This window comes from Corvus kubaryi, unplaced genomic scaffold (assembly GCF_017639235.1).
Source record: "Corvus kubaryi isolate FWS band 111438036 unplaced genomic scaffold, C.kubaryi_AGA036_p1.0 64840, whole genome shotgun sequence".
Taxonomy (NCBI): Eukaryota; Metazoa; Chordata; class Aves; order Passeriformes; family Corvidae; genus Corvus; species Corvus kubaryi.
Genome location: NW_024581548.1, coordinates 14,848 through 34,673, shown reverse-complemented (window position 1 = coordinate 34,673; position 19,826 = coordinate 14,848). Strand labels below are relative to the sequence as shown.

Sequence of the window (19,826 nt, the reverse complement as noted above, 5' to 3'; positions counted from 1 at the left end):
CCCCACTTGTGGGTGGAATATTTTCTGGAGGAGTTGAGCCTTTTGAATGCTGAATTTCATTTATCCCACTGCCTCTTTAAGAGTAGTCGGTGGAGGAGAGGGTGTTTGAGAAAGTGACAGTTTGTCATCTCCTTCCCCAGCGAACTGGAGCTGGGGACAAAGTGGTGGCAGGGAAAGAAGCAAACTGGAACAGGAAGGTGAGTGGGGGACATGGCTTTGCAGCAGCTCTGCAGTGGGATGCAAGGATGGAGACTCCAGAGGACAGAGGGTAACTCATGGCGGAGAGAAGGAAGGTGTTCCTGTGAGCAAAAACATGGTAAGGCACCCAGGGAAAGAACAGAAGGAAGGCTTGAAAAAGGGCAAAAGCTGGATGCTACACTGAGAGAGGTGCAAATCTGGGAATCAATACACACACACAGACACCCACACACACTCCTCCTGCCAAAATTGCTACCCAGGAGCTGTGCTAGCATGGACTATTCAAAAAGGGGCCATTTAATTTGCAGTGAGAGGAAGGAGTTCTCCAAGCTTCCTTCTATTTTGCACAGGAATGAAACAGAAACTTCTCTAGATACTTGCTCAGAAAGAGAAAACAAACTCTCCTTGTGGCCAGCAAACCCCAGTAAAGAGAAGCACATAATGGTCACAAACTGGGGTTCACTGTGGTTCTTCACCAAGAAAACCTCAAAAACTATCAAATGGGAAACTATCTGTTGACAGTCATGTAAATTATGAACTCCAATTCTAACTGGGAATTTTTACTAACCCTTCTTTACACCTCAAAGATAACCTGGTCACCATCAAACTGGAAAGCCACACAGTCACCCTAAAATAAAGGTTTTGGCAAAGCACTTACTCAAGTGTTGCTATTCTGCACCCAAAATCACGAAGTGGTGCTTTGACAAATGTGCACCTCCTGCTCACGCTGCACCCTTCCCTCAGCCATGCAGGTGAGGGTGTTGACAGACCTGAGACACACTGAGCATTAATAAAGTGTGACCCATCCCTTTCCCCACTTGCTATTTGCCATTGTTAAAATAGGCATTTGCCTTACTTTACAGCTATGATTTTTAGAGCATATGTTCACTATGTACGGCTCCTCTTTGAAAGTTCTGTTACTCTTTGGAATTGCTCAAAAATGTCAATATTCTTTTGAGTACTTGATATTTACAGTTTGATATTTAAAGTGTGCAATTTGTTATCTAAATTGCATAGCACACATTCAGCTTCCCAACTGAATGACCTAACTTTTATGAACCTTCCCAGCTTTCACAGGAAAAGGTTTTGTTTAGACACGAAACACCTTTCCCATGATTAGACAAATATCAGCTACCTTGGAAAAGCATTGCAAAAGGGTTACGAACAAAGAGAAACAGAAATTATATTTAGAACTCCACAGAGATGCAAATAGTTATTTCCTCCTTCACCTACAGCCCATACGTAGTGCCCAGATTGTTTTTCTTTTTTACTGATGTTGATTTTCTTTTCATACTCAGAAAAGAAGACACATGGCTAGTTTGAAAGCTGATCAGATCCCTCGTTCATTTGAAAAGCTTATTTCTGAATAGTACTTGCAAATATGTGATGAGCATAAATTTGGAAACTGCTGAAGAACTACTTCTGTGTGTCATAACACAGGGTGTTGGGTTTTTTGCTGTGGGACTGGAGGATGAGGAAAAGCCAAAGTCCTGCCCAAAACCAACCCTGGTGACCAACCAAAGGAGGATCAGAAAAGCAGCATTTTCCTGGACACATTCCATGTCCCTTTTCACTCGAGCAGACAAGTACATATGACCTCTTCGCAATGATTCAGGGTTTCAAAGCTGTCTCCTTAAGCCTCTTAATCACCACTTGTCCCTCCCCATTGACAAGCTAAGCACTTAAAAGTTTTGAAGCCTCCTTGGCTCACTTTTAAATTTTCCTTTCCACATCTTATGCCAGCAGTTACCCAGAGGGAGAAAAAAACCTCACCATATCCATCCTTCAAAAAGTCTAACTTTCACTCTGCTAGTTCTAATCCATTATCTAGGCCCACTAATGTGTACTACATCATCAGAGGAGCAATGCTCTGATGATGTAGTACAGCCCATGTACATGTACATCATCAGAGTTATATCCTTCTGATCTGCCTGTGGGTTTAATAAGCATTCCAGATGGCTTGCTATGCCTGAAGCAAGAATGGATAATCACACAGCTCTACCCTCAAAACAATAATAAAATAAGGACACAGTAGCACAGGGGCTCGTGCCTGCCAAAAACATTCAATAGACTGTATAATACAATAGTCCAATATGATTGGTGAGGCACATTTATACCCTCGCTGTTCACAGGTGAAAGGGAGCTGCTTTTACATAAAACAGAGGTTACAGATCCATGGTGTTGTTGTGAGTATATACTGGGGAGCAGGAATGGGGCCCACAGCTGTACCCCCACATCTCACCACGCCCAGACAGGAGGGCAGCCAGAGCCTCTCCAGAGATGATCTGTTATCTCCTGGACTTGCAGGGTATCCGTCAGCCCAGCTTCCAGCCATCAAGCACAGCAGCAATAAGTGTCACCAAGCCTTTCCTACCCACGTAAAACTGTTCCTTGGTGGGGTTGCTTGCAGTGAGTAACGTGAGCAGCGCACGCCTGCCTGCTGGCGCTGCAACAGCCCTGCTGCCACAGCAGAGCTGCTCCAGAAATGGCATTTTCCAACCAGACACTACTGCCCCTGTCCTGCCATGTTGCTGTGCCACAACCAGGCAAACCACGGAGTGCTGCCCATTAGTCCCAGCATTATTTAAGTACCTATAACTTTAAACTGTTTGGGAGGGGAGGAGGGTGTTATTTGTGGTTTGGGTTTTTTTGAAAAGCAAAAAAACATGCACAGTGAAAAAGAAAGAAGTTAAGAGATGGAGGCTCTGTTCTCTCCCTCCTTTGAATGAGTGAGGACAGGAGGAAGAAGGAGAAGCAAAGCAGCCCTTTGATTCAGTCCCCAGGAGTGCCCTCTCCAGGAATCAGATCGGTGGGATGAGACACAGGCACGGTGACACTCACCCCGTTCCCAGGAGTGGAGCAAACCCTCAGAGCTGCCAAAAATGAGTGCAGGGATGCCTTGCAATCAAAGAGGGTTTTTGACACGAACTCTGGCAGGGATGAGATTTCCATCTAGGGTTGGAGAGAAAGACCAGATACCCAGATAGGCACAAGCGTATCCTGTAGGATACCCTGTAGGAGGAAAAGGTACCTCATCCCAACTCCGAGCAGATTTAACTTGGAGAAGAGCAGCTCGTTGACGTCAACCATTTAGCGCACTGAGGGATGTTTTTTCCCTGGCCAAACAAGTGGGTTCTACTTTAGCTTTAACATTAAACGCTATTAAATGAAATGAATACAGCATGTTTCCATCGTATGTGTTGCTGGAGCTGCTGTGACAGCTGAGAAGCTGCTAGGCATGATGTGTCAAGAAAATGTACCAGGAGAAAAGTACATGGAGCTACTGTCAAAAATACAAGCGGGTCTGAGAATGGCATCTCAGCTTCAGATGCTGTTGAAATTATTTTTTAATTGCATCTGTAAACCCAGGCAGATCTTTAAGGGTTAACTGCACACAATGTAATGAATTCAATAATGATGAGTTAAAAAAGGTCTAATTAGCAACTAACCACTTTATTATGAAAGGAAATGGTAATGAATTTAATAGCTCAAAATCATTAACAATATTTAGTTTGCTGGTACTTGTTCTCTATTATCCTCATTAATATGAACATTTAATATGTTTTAAAATGGATTTGTAATACTTTCTGTACCATGAGGTTACACTGACAAAAAGAGTGTAATTATTCTGTTAATTGTAATCTCTGTCTGTTTGTGCCCCAAATAGTAGCATATTTAGGTGTTAATAAAAAAAACCAGGAGTAATTAAGGGAGGGAAGTTTAAAAATGTAATTAAACAAAAACTCTAAAACTGTAGGTTGAATCACTCTGAGGAAGAAGTTTTGGAAGTGAGATCTCAGAAAAACAAGTTTCTTCTACTGAGATCTTTTCGCATTAAAAAAGAGGAGCAGAGAAAGGAAATAGAAGCATTACTGGTTTTTATCCACAATGAATATTGAAGTGGTCCTTTCCCAAGCTGGAAAGGGCTCAAGACTGCATATCCTGGGACATCTGCTTGTGAGCAGTGTCTTGCAAGTGAAGGTGCTCTCTGACACTGTCCTACGAGTGTGAGATCACGAGGGTGATCTCTCTGTGTGAGATCCTGTGGGAATCCAGTCACCTGGTTGCTCCTAAGACACTCAAACACCGTAATTCATCTCACAGAATATCACGTCAATCATCCAACCCTCCCCAGATCTCCTGCCCCACTTGCTTCCAAATGTAAGTATCTTAATTTATTACCTCAAACCCTCTCTTGCTGCTGATGTTTATTTTGCTACTGCTACCCCTTTTTTGCACTCACCTCTTCCTACCCCATCATATTTTAGTGGCCGATTGTTACCAGTCAGGCCCCTCTTCAAGATCCCCCCCATTAAAACAAAATCAGTGCTCAACCTTCCTTAATGCCAGAAAGTTTCAGAGCCCCTTGCTCCGATTACAGCCCCATCTCCTCACTGCAAACAGCTCCCGTGACTCACCCACACACCAGCGGGCATCCCAGCATGGATGCTCCGTAGGCACAGGTGTTCCACAGGCAGGCAATCCAACCCCTCCCAGGGCATGGTGGGGCTCCCCACACAGCACTTCCCATCCCTAGAAAGCGACTTACAAGGCTAATTCAAGGATAATGCCCACAATCACAGGAGGTATCAGCATTATTCCTCAGAAATACCCCAGATCAAACCTCTTTGTTTAATCTTTGTGGTGCATGGTGGAGGAGGAAGCAAGGTCCACAGACCCACAGGAACATTCACAATGGATCAGCCAACTAAGGACACAGTTGTCCATGTCACTGTTCCTGCTCCAAGACAGGTGTCCTGGCCAAGAACCCCCATCCCATCCACATGAGCAGTCAGCTCAAAACAAACCATTCTGCGTCTAATTTTTTTTTATCTAAGAAAAGGAACTAAAATAAAAATGGTGAAATTAAAGTGAAGCATCTCATTTGCCCACAAATGACATATTTCAACTTTCCATTTTATAGAAAAAAGTTGCAAAGGATTTTTTTTTTAAACTTATTACAATTTCCAATTTTTTTTTTTTGAATTGCCAGTGAAGAGAAAAATTATGTGATTTGCAGAGCTCTAAAAATAACAAGTTAAAATAGTTTCTGCCTCTCAAAGGAGGCCTCTTAGTCCTGTAATTTCTCCAGATTTTGCCTTTCAGGATGGGTATTTTAAAGAAAGATATAATGTCATTTCTATAAGTATCGTCTCGTAATCTGCTGCCACTGTTGGAAATATAAGTTTAGAGACAGCTTGAGCAGAAGAAATACCAGCTCACCCAGCTATACTAAAAAAAATAAAATATTTTAAGAAGAGGAACAAGACGCATATTCCAAAGGTGAGCAAGCAGTGCCAAACATTTTTGAGGATCTTTCTTCTGATTTTGATCTCTGGCTGCCTTTTCAGTCCTTTGTGTTTGTCTACTGCAAACAGTTCAGCAATGACTGTTATGGGGGTGTTCATTCCTAGAAAGAAATTTTTAGAAAGAACACTCATATTTGGGCTGGAAGGGTGTTTACAGTATTTCACTCCATAAATAAAACGTACCAAGTGTCCAGTCAGAACAAAGTAGTATTGCTAAAATTGCAGATATTCACCTTTAGCCAGCCAAGATGAAACAAAAAAAACTATTAAAAATTCTTAAAACTATTAAAAATTCAAGTTACTCAAGTAAAAAAGAACAATCAATCCATCTTTTGTCTAATCCATCTGATCCATCACAGTTTTCATTTTTAACTGCATCTGATGATCTTCGCTCAGCGGGGACCTCTCTGGCTCCCATGCCCAAGACTCACTGCGGATGCAGGAGAAGAGGGGAAAGGGGAAGATGGGGAGTGGGGCCTTGCTGCCAGAGGGGACCTCACCACAGTGCTCTGAGGGAAACCACGGTTTCCAGGATCTCCAAGATTAGCCCCTGTTTATCCAACAGCATCCAGGGACCAGGGCAGCAGCTCAGAGAGCAGAAAATGTTTGTGGGCTGCAGGGAAAGAAGGAGGCAAGTGCCAGATGGAGAGGAAAAGGAGGCTAGAGAAGTGCTGTTGTGCTGGGAAATGGAAGAAGGTGGAGTGAAAAGAATATTGCATTTCACGAATCATTTGCAGCATTTCAAACAGACTAGGAATGTGCACCCTGGCTGTCCACTCCCATGAGACAAGGCTGAATCCATGCAAGACAGCAGTGGGATTATTCTGGTTTGCAAGCTCTTAACGGAGAGACTTTCAGGCTTCAGGAGCAGGCAGCAGACAACAGAGCAGGCATCTAGAGCCATGTATGTCTGTAATTCAACCTGGTAATAAACCTTGACCCAAATTAGTGAGAACTTCAGGAAAGAGCCTTTTGCTTTGGAAAGCTGGACTGCCCTTGCTGGTTTCCTTGTCATGCTCATCATGACAAGAGATGATCAAGCGAGAAAGATCCAGAAGTTATTGAAGGAAACTGAGCTGGTCCTTGGACCTTAAGTTCAGTTGGCAAATGGAAGTTTTCTTCTTGGCAATAGTGAAAACAGATGCAACTAGAGCCAGAATGACTCCCTCTTTCCACAGAGGAAAAATGGCAGTGCAAGTCAAAAAAAAAGTAAAAAAAACCAAAAAAAAAAACCTGTGTCTCTTGGCGCCAGCACGCCACTGTTCTCTTCTGTGTAACAAATAAGGAAGGACATAATATTTCTTCTCTGTGTTGAGGTTTTATTGACTGAGATGTAGGTTTGTATCATGCTCACCTTTGCCTTGCAAGTGCACAGTGAAATGTGTGGGCTGTAAGGAGGAGAAGAGAGCTTCTCCCTGGTGGGCAGTGCTGGTTCCCAGAGAGGGCTGCCAGCCAGCTTCCTCTGGGAGAGCTGCTCCTCTTTAATCCTTGCAATTGCTTTCCTCATCCTACCCAAAAGGATGACTGCATGGAGAGATGAACCTTTCCCCATGGAGACAATCTCCTTGTGAAATTGAAAGAAAAGTTCTGTTGCAGAATGGGTGACCCTAACAGAATGAATCTCTCTGCTTTGGGAACAACAGTGGAGAATTTATCATTTACAGTCATTTTCCTAATGGAGGGTTCCTTCTTCTAGTTCTATTCCTTAGACAAAAGCTAATTGGAAAACAAACATCTCCTCCCCAGCTTGGGATGCCTCTAAAGCATACAGATCCTGACAGCTCTCCAGAAGATGTGATGCCCCAAATGGCTGCTCTTTAGGGATACCTGAACATGTTCATGTTCTAAAAAAGGACTCCCACAATTCCCAGCCCGGATGATCTCAGCACTCCAAGGGCACAAGACAGGGGGTTTTAGCATAGCAAAGTCTCTCTGGACATATTTCCAAGCAAACAGCTGTTGTTGTAGACAGGGACAGGAGAACCTTCATCTCCACATCATCAGGAGATTTACTGTCAGCACCTACCTAAAGTCTAAAATGCCTGCTCATTTTATGGCTCACAAACTTGGGTTAGTCATTGATCTCTGGTTGTGCATAGAAAATCCTAAAATTTTCTGGCTCTCACTCCAGCCATCACTAAGGCAGATTTCCCACTATAAATCCAAGTGATCCATCATCTGAACTCTTACACAAGCCCTTTTACTTCCTTCTCACCCTTTAAGTCATAACTACCTAAGCTAGAAGTACATGACAAAGGTTTTGGTAGATCCTGAAAGAACACTGAAAGATTCCTCTCCCCCTCCATAATTTCTTGTAAACAAAAAACACTCAATCAAGACTTGCTTAAGGCTCAGAGGTACATTTAACACCCAACAGCATGAAGCAAAGGAACAATACAACTGTGCATTTGGCAGTGCACCACTGCAATAATTTCCAGGGTAAATGATCTGGCAATTTTAGCCACAGGGATAATATCCAGGCCAAGGTGGCTAAATTCGGCCTGGCCTGCATCTGACTGAAGAAATCTGTCACATATCCACAGACACAAAGATGCACAATATCCCTGACTCCTCCCATGGCATATGCCAGCCTCCATCCTTTGGGTTATCAAGGCTAATTGTGAGCCACCAAAAATACTCTGACATATTTGCACAGCGCTCTCATGAGCTGTGATTTATTTTACTAAAAAAGAACCCACAAAAAAACCTTTAGGGAGGAAAGGAAAGCCATGAAGTTGTCTAAGGCAATCAATCCAATTCTATTCATGTCTAATCTTTCTTTGCACACTGGCCATTACTAACTTTATCCCTTTCTGAGCACCCAGCAGGGTCTTTTCAGCCTTGTTGTCATCTTACATATAAGCCAGGAGAAGGGGGGAACACCCAAAGAACATTATCCTCTTGGAAAGGCATCACTGTAATGGCTCTATCCGTGCCAAAGCAGACCTTCCCTTCCAGATGTATCCCTGGGCAACCCTACTGCCAAAGGGCTATCTCGTATCCCTGCCCCTTTTTTGGGCTGATCCAAGAACTGTTTCCTCAAGCAGTCTAACGTTTTGGTCCCTGCACGTGGATTTATTGAGCAAGGGCTGTGCTTACTGAGATAACATGAGGATGGTGGGACCCCAAACTCACTAGAAATGAGGTTTGTCTCATGTATTAAAAACATGGAAAATGTACCCCAAAGGAAGCACAATGTGCACATCCTTCTGCTGCTCACTAGTGAAAACACATGGAAATGCTGTGGTCCCACCACCCACCACCAAAGCAAGTCCTATCAAATTTAATAGGCCATTACCAGCTTCCTGCTGCCTCCTTCAGTTCCCAGAGGAACCCACCAGTGACATGGCATTTCCAGGAAGTCTGTGGAAAGCCTTTCTCACTGTCTTTGTAATTCCAGAGGCTTTTAAAAGAATTTCTTCAAAGCCCTCATGCATTCCTTTACCTTCCAGAGCTTTGATAGTGTAGGTCTTCTCCACAAAGCCCAGCAGGCAGGGGTTGTGCTCCTGGCTCCTGCACCAGCAACCCTGGCTGCATTCCTCAATCCAAGTTTTAAACTTTTTCCATACACTTGCTATTTGCAGGGTCTGACACGGGAGTGGACCTGGCTGGTGGCAAAGCTTGCATTTTTTCTTTGAAAAGGTCCATATTAACAGATCAAAATATTGCTGAACGTTTTTTTAATAGCTTAAAACATGTATTTTTATAGTAAATACAGGCCAGCGGTCCAAGCCTTCCATAGTCAGTGAAATGAGGCACTTTTGAAAGATGAATTTGGTGCCATGACCTTGACTCACTCTTTGCACACAGAGGAAAAATTGTGAGTGTGTCACATAATGTCTTTTAACAACATTTATGTCTCATATTAGTCCTGCATGGTACTGCCATATATATATATACATCTCCATAAACATTACACTATGCTATATACATACACAAAATCCACAAAGGCATCCCAAACACTCTTGGGTCATTTCCACATTCCTATATGCAGGGCAGGAATTTCAGCACTCTCTTGATGCAATCCACAACAGCCCATCCCATAACCTGGTTTTTGTTGGTAGCCTCCTAAAAATATCAGTCTGCATTTATGAAATCAACTGCAGTCTGTTGCTTATGCTTTGGAGCATAAGGAAAACCTCGACTTGTCCCAAGCACTACTTCACCTGGCATTTGGGTGGTCTCAAGCCAAGACCATACAGAAAAGGCTACAGAAAATCACTCTGTTTAATGGCATAAGCAGTGTTTTTCTTGAATCACAGGTAGTGGAAATTTTGTCTCTGATTACCAGCAGTCTAGGCTGAATACACATCAAAAAAAGACTGAAGAAAATGTTTTGGGGGGAGACTGCAACTTGTCTACTCACATTTTGGCTTTTTAGGACACTCCCGACAATGTTTGGCTGTTTGCTTTTCCACTATGAAGCATGAGAAAGCAGAGAGCTCATGTGATTTGAACACCTCCTGTGCTTCAGTTTTCTCCTTTTTCTCTGCTCTCCTCATCTCTTGGGGTCTTGAGCCACAGAAATCTTTAAGAAGGTTTATTTTTTCTACCTACAGAAGCTTTACCCGTTAATGAAAGACTCATCTAGTGAGTTGACATCATGTTTTCATAACCTACTATTCCCTGAATCACCCCAGTCCTCAGCAGGGATTTTTTTTTTTTTGGATCGACAAAGTTAGTACTAAGATGAGCATGCTACCTGTGACAGTAAATTAGTTCCTATTTAAGGTTTCTGATTAAGTTTGGTTAAGTATCAGAAGAGGGTTTTTAACTGTTTCAAACGCAGGGTGAGAATCACTTCCAGAGAGGTGGAAACATAAAAAGGCACTGTGTTTCTCTTCTATGCATCCACACCATCCCTGCTAGGGGAAACGTCTACAGACATTTCCACTTGGATGGCTGACTACAGTCCCTCCTAAGCCATATTTTGAGATCTTGCAGGGCAGTATCTGTTCTAATGAAGAGCAACCAGACTTTTTTACTTCCTTGAAAGATGCACTGTTTTATACAGTTTCAACATACTGGGTCTTCATGTGCGTATGCAAACACTCACAGTCTTGTCAAACCTGACCAAGAAACACTCTTGTTTCCAAGAAATGGGGGTTTGAAGCTACCAGCACAGAGCCATGCAAGAAGAACAAAAAAAAAACTAAAGACAAACCCAAAAAGCAACAAGAGCACAACTCCTCCGTGCCCTGCTACTTTCAGCCTCCAACGATTCTGTTAAAAAGCAAAGGCACAGTGCAAACATACCCATCTCAATTCTGTCACTTCAAACCCGGTCAGAATCAGCACACTGCCAGCATCCAAAGGTGCAGACCTTGCTGCTCTAAATCTCCTAGAGCTGTATTGCTCTGGGAAAGGACGGGAACCATAAAAAGCCTTAGCTGGGAGGCAGCTTTTATGCTCATGTTCAGGCCTCTAGTAAGTTGTCCCACAAAATGTAATGAGACCTCCTGCTTAGCCAGGGCTCTGATTTCCATAGTTTGTGCCTGCAGCACTCTTACATTTTATAAGCCGTATTAACTCACCTCTTGCACTGGGAGGTTGGGGCAGTGGCACACAGTCTAATAATGGAACATATTTGTTAATACTAATAGACATTTGTAAAACTACCACATGCCTTCGGCCTTCAAGTCAAAGCACAGGATGCTTGCTAGGCTTGTGAAATGTATGATGTAAAACTTGGGATGTTTTGGTTACAACATATCTCATTTATTTTTACTGTCATCACCCTCCCTGGTATATAATACCTGCAGCACACAGAGTGAAATATTGCAGATGTTTTCAAAATAATTCTGGGCTGGTGGAGAAACCAAAAGGTCTCTTGTGCGTAAGGTCTGGTTATTTTCAATTCAAAACAAGTAGGTAACAAAGTTTCTGTGTGCTGGTATTTTAAAAGGCCTGGATTCCTCTGTGCTGACTCATACTTGCACTGCCCACCCAAAAACTCACCTCTGAGAACTTTCAGAGAGACTTCAGCCATTTTGATACCCTCAGGATCCAGGAATGAAGAGTAGAAAGATAAAACTAGTTTTAACTATTCATTAGTTTTTGGTACTTCAGATAATTTGTGCAATGGCTTCAGGGGTTTAATTGAATCACTTTTCCCACCTTGTCTTAATTTTAATTATGCAGCAATCATTTTTACCAACCTGTGCAAAGAAGCCGTATGAAAATGTGACATATAACAATACACATTTACCTAAGCTCTAGGACTACTCTGACCTACAGGCGATCAGCTAGTGCCGCCAGCACGCAAACGACCAATTAAAGAGTTAACAAAATGCCCTCCAAATCACCTACACGTTCAGGTTTTTGGACTGCCATGAACATTATACTTCAACTGATATAATTTTTGACTGACTGATTTACTAAGTCTGCATTGGCTAAAATTCTTACAGCCATGCCTGTAAAACCGAAGAATCAGGTTTTATGAGGTGCTTTCATTGTCATTAAAGACGATCCCACCTTAGCCCTTTCCCTAACAAGACAATCTTGCAGCAGTCATTACAAAATGTGATCCCAGCTTGTCATCAGGGAAAAAATGGCTTGCTAGGTCAATGAGGACTGCACTAGGTTCATCTCAAGGATGTAAGACATCCGTCTGCATGGCTAGCAGCCAAAACCAAAAAAAAAATTAAAGAGCCACAAAGGATTGGGGTTTTTCCAAGACTTGGCTCCCGAAGTTTTACAGGTAGCCCATTCTAGAAATCCAGAGAGACTGAATCAGTAGTAGCAAATGGATGCCTTTGCATCTCTTCATGATTTACAGTGTACCAGTGAGCATTTCACTGCAGACAACAGATCATCAACAGCCCGAAGTGCACAACAGAAATGACCCCAAGACAGACAATTTCAAAGAAAAATGCATTCAGATGTGTGCTTGCATGGGAGTAACAGTGATCCAGGACACTGCTAATTATACCAACTGAGGGAGAAGTGAAGGCTGGTAATCTGCCCAGGAAATCCCGAGTTCCAGTCCTGCCTCCAACAATAACTCAAGCTGTGGTTTTGTATCTCCTTTCCTCCCTTCCTCAGCTGGCACTGGGATTTAACAAGAGCCCCTGACATATATTACACATGGTGCCACGAGGACTGACATTCTGACAGTGTTCTGAAAACAACAAATGGTCTGGGTGACCTCCAGAATCTCACATATTGGGTAGCCTCTCATAATGCAGAAAGGTTCTGCCTTCTATGAGCAATGTGGTTTCATGATGGTATCTCACAGGCAGAGGCTGATTTGCAAATCCACCATCCCAATTCCATGCAAGGAAAGAGTAACTCTACAGTGAAAAATGCTGATCCAAGAGATTGGTACTGACCTGAGACTTGCATGCAGATCCTCAGCTAAGCTGGTGCTGTGTCTCTGAAGCTGACTGACATCACAGACTTCACACCTGGAGGGATCTTTTCTAGACTGGAACAGAAAGAGAAGAGCGTTACTGATTTTCCTTCTCTGGCCACAAAGACCCCAATTCTGCCCAGATTTACAGGTGACGCCCCACTGGCTTTGCAGGGCCCAGCAGGTGCAGCTCTCCTGAACCTGAAAGCATGCCAAAAAGGCGGCCCAAAAGCCACCCCTATCTTTGGGATGCCACCAGAAACTGAAGGTAGAGCTAAATGATCCAGAATGGAATTTCTTTTCCACCCCCTGCACTTTCCTTACTAAGAAAAGGCCCATGGGGCATGTTGGCCAAACAGCTTCTACACAGACCTGCAGGGAGGTGAAGGGAACGGCACCATGGAGAGAAATGAATCAGCCCAGGGACTTGGGGCTACTCATCTCCTTTCCACCTCCTTTCCAACCTGAGTGCTCCCGTTTTCCAAGCCAGCGGCTTCAGGGAGCATCGTGGAGGTGACACTCTGGGCCTTCCAGGGGTTGGGGAAATCAATATTGGCAATGTGAAGGACACTTAATGACAGAGTCATAAAAATGGTGTTTTGTCAGTGGTGGAAACAAGAGGGGAAAGAGGCAGTTATAAATGACCAGGTAAAAAAAACAAAATTAAAAACAACAACAACAACAACAACAACCACCAAAAAAACCCCAAAAAACCAACCAAAACCACCCAAAACCACTCCCCCCCCCCCAAAATCTAATAATAGCAAAACAAACCAAAAGAGTGAAAACAAACCAAAACTCAGCCAACCCACAAAACTCCCAATGCATTATTTGTTTGGCTGCATTTTCTGCAAAGCCCACTGAACAAGAGTGAAAAAAGCAACTGTGTGACACTCAGAGCTGCTTTGCTTTGAAAAATATGGAGACAAACTTAACAATGAAGAGTCGGGATTCCATAGGGTTGTTTATGTATGGAATACAGGCAAATGCATATGATTATGTAGAAGTGTGTCTGTGTGTAATGTAGCATTAACACCAATTCTTACAGCCTTATGAAATGATATATTAAAAAGAAAGGGAGGAAGAAAGGAAAAGCAAGCTAGATTTTTTCCCTCTTTTTACAAATATGATGTAGTTTACAGAAGCATGGTCCTTTTTTAGGAAGAATTCTAAATGCATCATTCAAATATTGTTTGAGCTGAATACATGATATACATATCATGAATACATATAATCACAGCACGGTCTTTTGTGGAAGTTCTGAAAATAGCAGTGGAAAAAGCTGACCATGAGTTTCCATCTAAGGATTTGCATTTGGTTAACATGTGTGAACTGACTCCATTCATCCCATCCGCAATGGGGACTCTCCAAATGGCCAAGCTGAAAAGTTTGGCCTGGATGGCAGGAATCATTTTGTGGGGCTGATGTCAAGGACAGCACCTACCAGGTGAAATTATGGGAAGGAACTGGGGAACTCCATTCTGCTGAAAAGCCCTTGTAGGTTATGTACCATAACAGCTACTGCGTTGCAAACTGCTGGCAAAATATGTGGCAAGTTAAGTTGTAAGTTATCTGCTGATTTTCCTAACCTTTTTCCACCAGCTCCCCTGTGGCAGGAAAGCTTAAGTTCACTGAGAAGGCTCAAACTTCCTTCTCTCCATCTCCAGTCTTGCAGGATGTAGCTTACTTTCTCTCACTTCTCCCACTGCAGAGTGTTGGGGAAAAACAAAGAGAGAAATCAGAGGAAAAAAGGGCAATTAGGTGGGTGAGCTTCAGAATCTCCGCAGCCCCTCTCGGCTCTGCTGGGAAGAGGGGAGGTCTGTGCCAACAGTGTCCGGAGGTCAGAGGGGACATCCCTGCCCCCTGCAAAACCTGTGGGAGCAAGGGAAGCTGAAGGATGCAGGAAGGGTGGCAGGGAGGGCTGAGTGCTCTAAGTAGCATGTTTCCTAGGAAACCTTCGACAGCAAATATCACATTAGTCCTGCCTTGTGGCCCAGCTCATGTGATGTCAAGAACAATTTCTCACAACTCAGCTCAGAAGGTTAGCAAGACTTGGTGAAATGTTCAGTGACTCTGGCCTGGCTTTCCAGCTGGGAACAAAACAAGAGACTGAGGGTGTTTGCATTGTTTTGGAGCTTTGTAACAAATTCCTAACCAAACGTTTTATTATTTTTATTCAAACTGTATTTCCCTCACAGCCTCACAGGTTTGCAGAGACTCACCCAGTTGCAGTTTTTATTCTCAAGGAACTTCATTTAACAAAAGAAAGAAAATAAAAAAACAGCAGTCTCATGGAAAGCCTTGGAACAGTTAGATCACCGTTCAGCTTGTGCACTGATTATAAAAGCTCCGTCATAGACTTCTGGCATTACAAAACTTTGTTTACAACTATCCTTTCTAATTTCTGTCAGCTGCAGCCTGAAAATATCCATAGTCTAGCAGATTTAACAAAAAAAGATGTAAGATCTGGCAGCTAAATTCAGATATGAGATACACTCCAGCCTCCAAGAGGGCTCCCAGCAGGGCCTTGAGCTGGGACCCAACACCTTGGGATGGGTCTGAGGGCAGAGACGCAGAGTTTGGTTCTCAAGGCTGCACAACAATCTGAGGCTGAGTAATTGGGAGGCTGTGTGATACCACAGACCTCCCCATGACATACCTGTTATGCACAGGTTATGGTTGTCTTCCCTGAATTCCTGCAAACCAGCCCAACTGGAAGGTGACCATGCTGTATTGTAGAGGAAAAGTCCCACATTGGCTGCCATTCCTGCTGTCTCCACATTTGTGACTTCAGTGGCATCGGACTTCTAATTTTTGAAGAGAAACGATACTAAAACGGAAAAAATCTTCCTCTGGTGACACACTTCATCTCATACTTAGTGAAATATAAAGACCTCTTTAATAGAAAGTAATATATTTAAACAAATTAAAAATAGCCCCACTAATTTCTTTTTAATCATAAGCTAACTTAGGCGTTTGACCTCTTTATTTCCTTTTGCTGCTTCTCATCTTCAGTGATTTGAGCCCTCACATCTAGAGGATTTTTTTTCCTTTTTTTTTTCCCCCCCTCTTCCCAGGGAAATAAGCGAGGAATACAAAAAGAACAAGGTTGCTTGAGGTACCTGAGAAACACCAGCATTGAAATAGACCCATCACTCCCTTTCATCCCATTTTAGGTACATGAGGCCTGATGGATCAGCTTTTCCTCCAGGAAAGCCAGGATTAAGGGGGTCAGGTCAGCAGTGTGAGAATGCCTTTAAGAGCAGTGTGGGAACACAGGGCTTCCTTATTAACACGTTAATGTACTGAACCTGAAGCTCGTTTTAACAAGATGGAGACAGTACAGTCCTCCCCCCTCAGCCCAAACCTGTGTCCTCAGAGCTGCTTGATCCACCAACTGACAAATCTCCTGGAAATCTCATAAACCAGAGCAAGCGCAACATTAGGATTTACTGACCACTGCAAAGGTTTCTCTGAAGATCCAAAAGCAGAGGTTTAAGCAAGACAGCAAAGGCTGAAGTTGCAGCAGGTGAAAACCACAGGAGGCCCCTTGCCCTGCCAGCATGCTCCCATGAACAGCCCTCACGCTGGGACATGGCACCTGCCCATCCCTAAACCCCTCATCCCACAGCCTCAAACGCTGTCTGGCCGCAGCCCACCTGTGCTTTCCTCTTGGCTCGGTGTTCCCACCTGTCCCCAGCCTTTCCGCCCTCTCCTCAAGATGGCAGCACCTCCGTGAGGGCAGGCGGGAGCTGCCCCCGCCGCTTCCCTGCGGCTCGCCACCACCGCCCCGGGGAAAGGGGGTGAGAAGCAGCCATTTACTAAATTATACAAAATATTTACTCAGTAATAATACTGTTAACAAAATAATTAAAATTTTAAAAGCCGTTTCCCCTCACTATCAAAGCTGGTGCTCTGATCTTTCCCAGCTGACAAAACCACGCTGCACTTTTCTCCCCACACAGTCTCCCGCCCTTGCACGCACCTGTCATATCAACCAAACATGTAAATGTTTGGGGGTTTTTTTAAGTTAATTCTATCCCAGAGCAGTAACTGATCTTATAACACTTTCAGCAATGCTTCTTGTACGTTTAGGACCTGAACAAAGCAAGATTTAAACCCTGGTCATGCATAAATAGCCATATCACCATCACCTGAGACACCTGGATAAACATTTCCCTCTTTCTTCCCAGCTCCCGACGATGAAAAGCAACACCTCACCCATGGGAGGTGCAGTCAGGACCTTTGGGTTCCCTACCACGTTGTCACCTGCTTAAGACCGGGATGGGAATGCAAAGAGCCAGATTAATACCAATGCAGACCAAAAATAATATCTCAATATCTTATAGATAAAAGATTTGGGAAGAAATATCTGTTCTTATCTGAGGAAAGATCTATAACTCACTCTTAGCCTTTCATCACCAGGAGGAAATATATTGCGACTTGGACCAATCCATTATCTGTTCTTATTTTCCTCTGTACAGGTATTTATCTCTCTGGCTCCCTCTTTATCAACCCAGCCACCCGTGATCACCCAAGCGCAAGGTTCGTGCGGGGCCCAAGCCTGCCCTCCCACTCGGGTGGGAGTCTCTGCTCCCCTCTGACCAGCAAGAATAAGGAGGGTACATCTTGTTTTCACACTCTCCACATTCTTCCCTGTCTGCAGCTGAAAACCCATCCCTTATGTGGTGTCATTTTGTCGTAATGGGACACTGGGTGGTTAAAATCTGCAAGGCATCGGTCTCGGCACTGTAAATCTCAACATGAGGGGCTGGAGCTGAGCTTTTCCCCAAGCCTGTACATGTCCCAGCCCAAGGTTTTAGGTCAAGCATATTTTGAATTCCATCTTGTTAGAGTTACTGGCTCATGCACCAGTCTCCCCTTCAGCTACCAGAGAGGATCCAGGGCTGCTTCCAGCCCTTGCCTCAATGGTTTGCAGTCTAATACTGGGATTAAGATTTGCAGGTACATTTCTCCACAAGGGCAGGAACCCATTCACTCTGCATTTCTTTCCCAGAAGTGCTGAGTTCCCTCCCTGTATACATACATATGCCTGGTGAAACATAAATCTCTAGGATTTTGAGGTAAGATTGAATTTCAGCATTGATAGTCACTCATTCATTCATGGAAAAAGATACATGGACTTCATCCTGCCCAAGTGTGGAAGCTGTTTTTTTTCCAAGGCATATTACATGCTGCAGCCAGCAACTGGCTGCCCAGCTTGCGACATGTGTCCTTTGCAGAAGATTCCCCTATTACATCAGCTTGCAAGAAAGCTTCCAAGTGGAAAGGCATCTGATTTTTAGTTTGGCACTGGGATACTACTAATAATAATAATAATAAAAAGAGTAAGCCTTTTCTGCTATAGCCTGGCAAGAGTTTGCCAAAATTCAGAGGTTTGAATAAAAATAGCTGCACGTCCACATCGGTTAATTTCTCTTGGAAACTTTTAAAAAAATAAAACATTTTTGATAGCTTTACCTTGCACTGCCCAGCCACATTAAGCCACAGTAAACTACATGCTTATGGTTGTCATAACATTTTGCCCTGTGTTGCTTGTGACGTGAATAATCTATTAAGATACATACAGTGCAAAGTGCTGCCTTCCTGTCTCCAAGTTCCTGCAATCTCCTGCTGGAGTGGTGCAGGAACAACTCTCTGCCACTGCCAGAGCTGACCAGAGGGTCCAGGATAGTGACTCTGGATGGGCTTGGCCCCAACTCTCAGGGCTGTGGGGATCAGCCTTCCTCCCGCTGTGCTCCCTCTCCTCCTTCCCATCCCAGCCTGTCATCAATCTCACTAAAATGACAGCAGACAAATGTTAGCCTTTGCAAAGATCAGATGAAATCTATGGCTTTAGGGCTGCTCACCAAGGAGCAGGGCAGGCTACACCAGACACGGGCACCAGCAGTCACCTCCTCTGCATCAACCCGCTCAAATCACTTTGGCAGCCATCACAGTCATCCTCCACAGGCAACCTGAGTGCTCAGATAGATTTTGACAAACTTCAATGCTTAGCCTCTCCATAGAGTTGGGGTTTTGTTATTTTTTTTATAGCAAGATTGCTCATTCAAGACTGGTTTTGGGGGGGAGAGTTTTGAGGTGTGTTTGGGGTGATGCTGGAAGCCACCCCACCAGCAGCTCAGGAGTGCACAGAATTGGGGTTTATTTGGGGTTGGTACATTTGTCCCTTACATGCTCTGTAACCCGAATTCTGCTAGCCAAGGGGAAGGGAGGGGAAAAAAAAAAAGAAAAAAAAAAAAGATTACTCCATGGCATAAATATGCTGTATGTGCCCTTGTCTCATGCAATTTCTTTACATCGATGTGCAGGAATATTTATCCCCAGTAGAAATGTTTAACTAATCTGGTAAATGTCAAGCCATATGGTGTACATTGTAAGGATTTCATCAGGCCTTTTTAACTCTTTGTGAAAGTCTCTCCCTCTCTCTTTCCCCTCTGCTTGCTTCCCCCCTCTGTTTTTTTCCTTTATTTTTTCTTTCCCCTTCTCTTTTTTTTCCTTGTTGCTGCCCTGCCAGAGCCTAGAAAGAAGGAGATAGAGCAGGGAGTGTTATTACCCACAGTTAGATCAGGGATGTGATGTTCATGGTGTACAATAACAAGCAGTATTAAGCAGAAGTGCAACTCATGAGGTGCCTTTTCGCTGGGCGAAGAATGTAATTTTTATCAGCAGTGACCTGCAGGAGAAGATCGCTAATACTTTTTAAAAAACAAACTGTCCACCCCAACAATGCACAAAATTCCCAGAGGCTACCTCATCTCTTATCGCTTCCTTTGAATAATCAAGTCTTTACAACAAATAAACTGCAGTTGTGCAGCACTTTCAAGTAAAGGAAGCGTTTCTGCACTGTAACTATCTGCTGTATCTCCCAGAAAGATAGAGTGCAATTTACAATAAGCAATATCAAAAAAGAATAAACCGTTATGTTCGTGCCAATCCTTATTCAT

General features: G+C 43.6%; 1 long non-coding RNA gene across 1 annotated transcript in view; it reads right to left on the bottom strand.

Annotated features, from left to right (window-relative positions):
• LOC121672673 overlaps positions 1-15,692 on the bottom strand; it is a 39,296-nt gene extending 23,604 nt beyond the window's left edge. Inside the window, exons 1-3 of the long non-coding RNA XR_006018927.1 lie at positions 15,518-15,692; positions 14,448-14,563; positions 12,839-12,933 (exon numbers count right to left, since the gene is read on the bottom strand). This is a non-coding gene — a long non-coding RNA (uncharacterized LOC121672673). The remainder of the gene's footprint in view (positions 1-12,838; positions 12,934-14,447; positions 14,564-15,517) is intronic.
• Between the last annotated feature and the right edge of the window lie 4,134 nt (positions 15,693-19,826).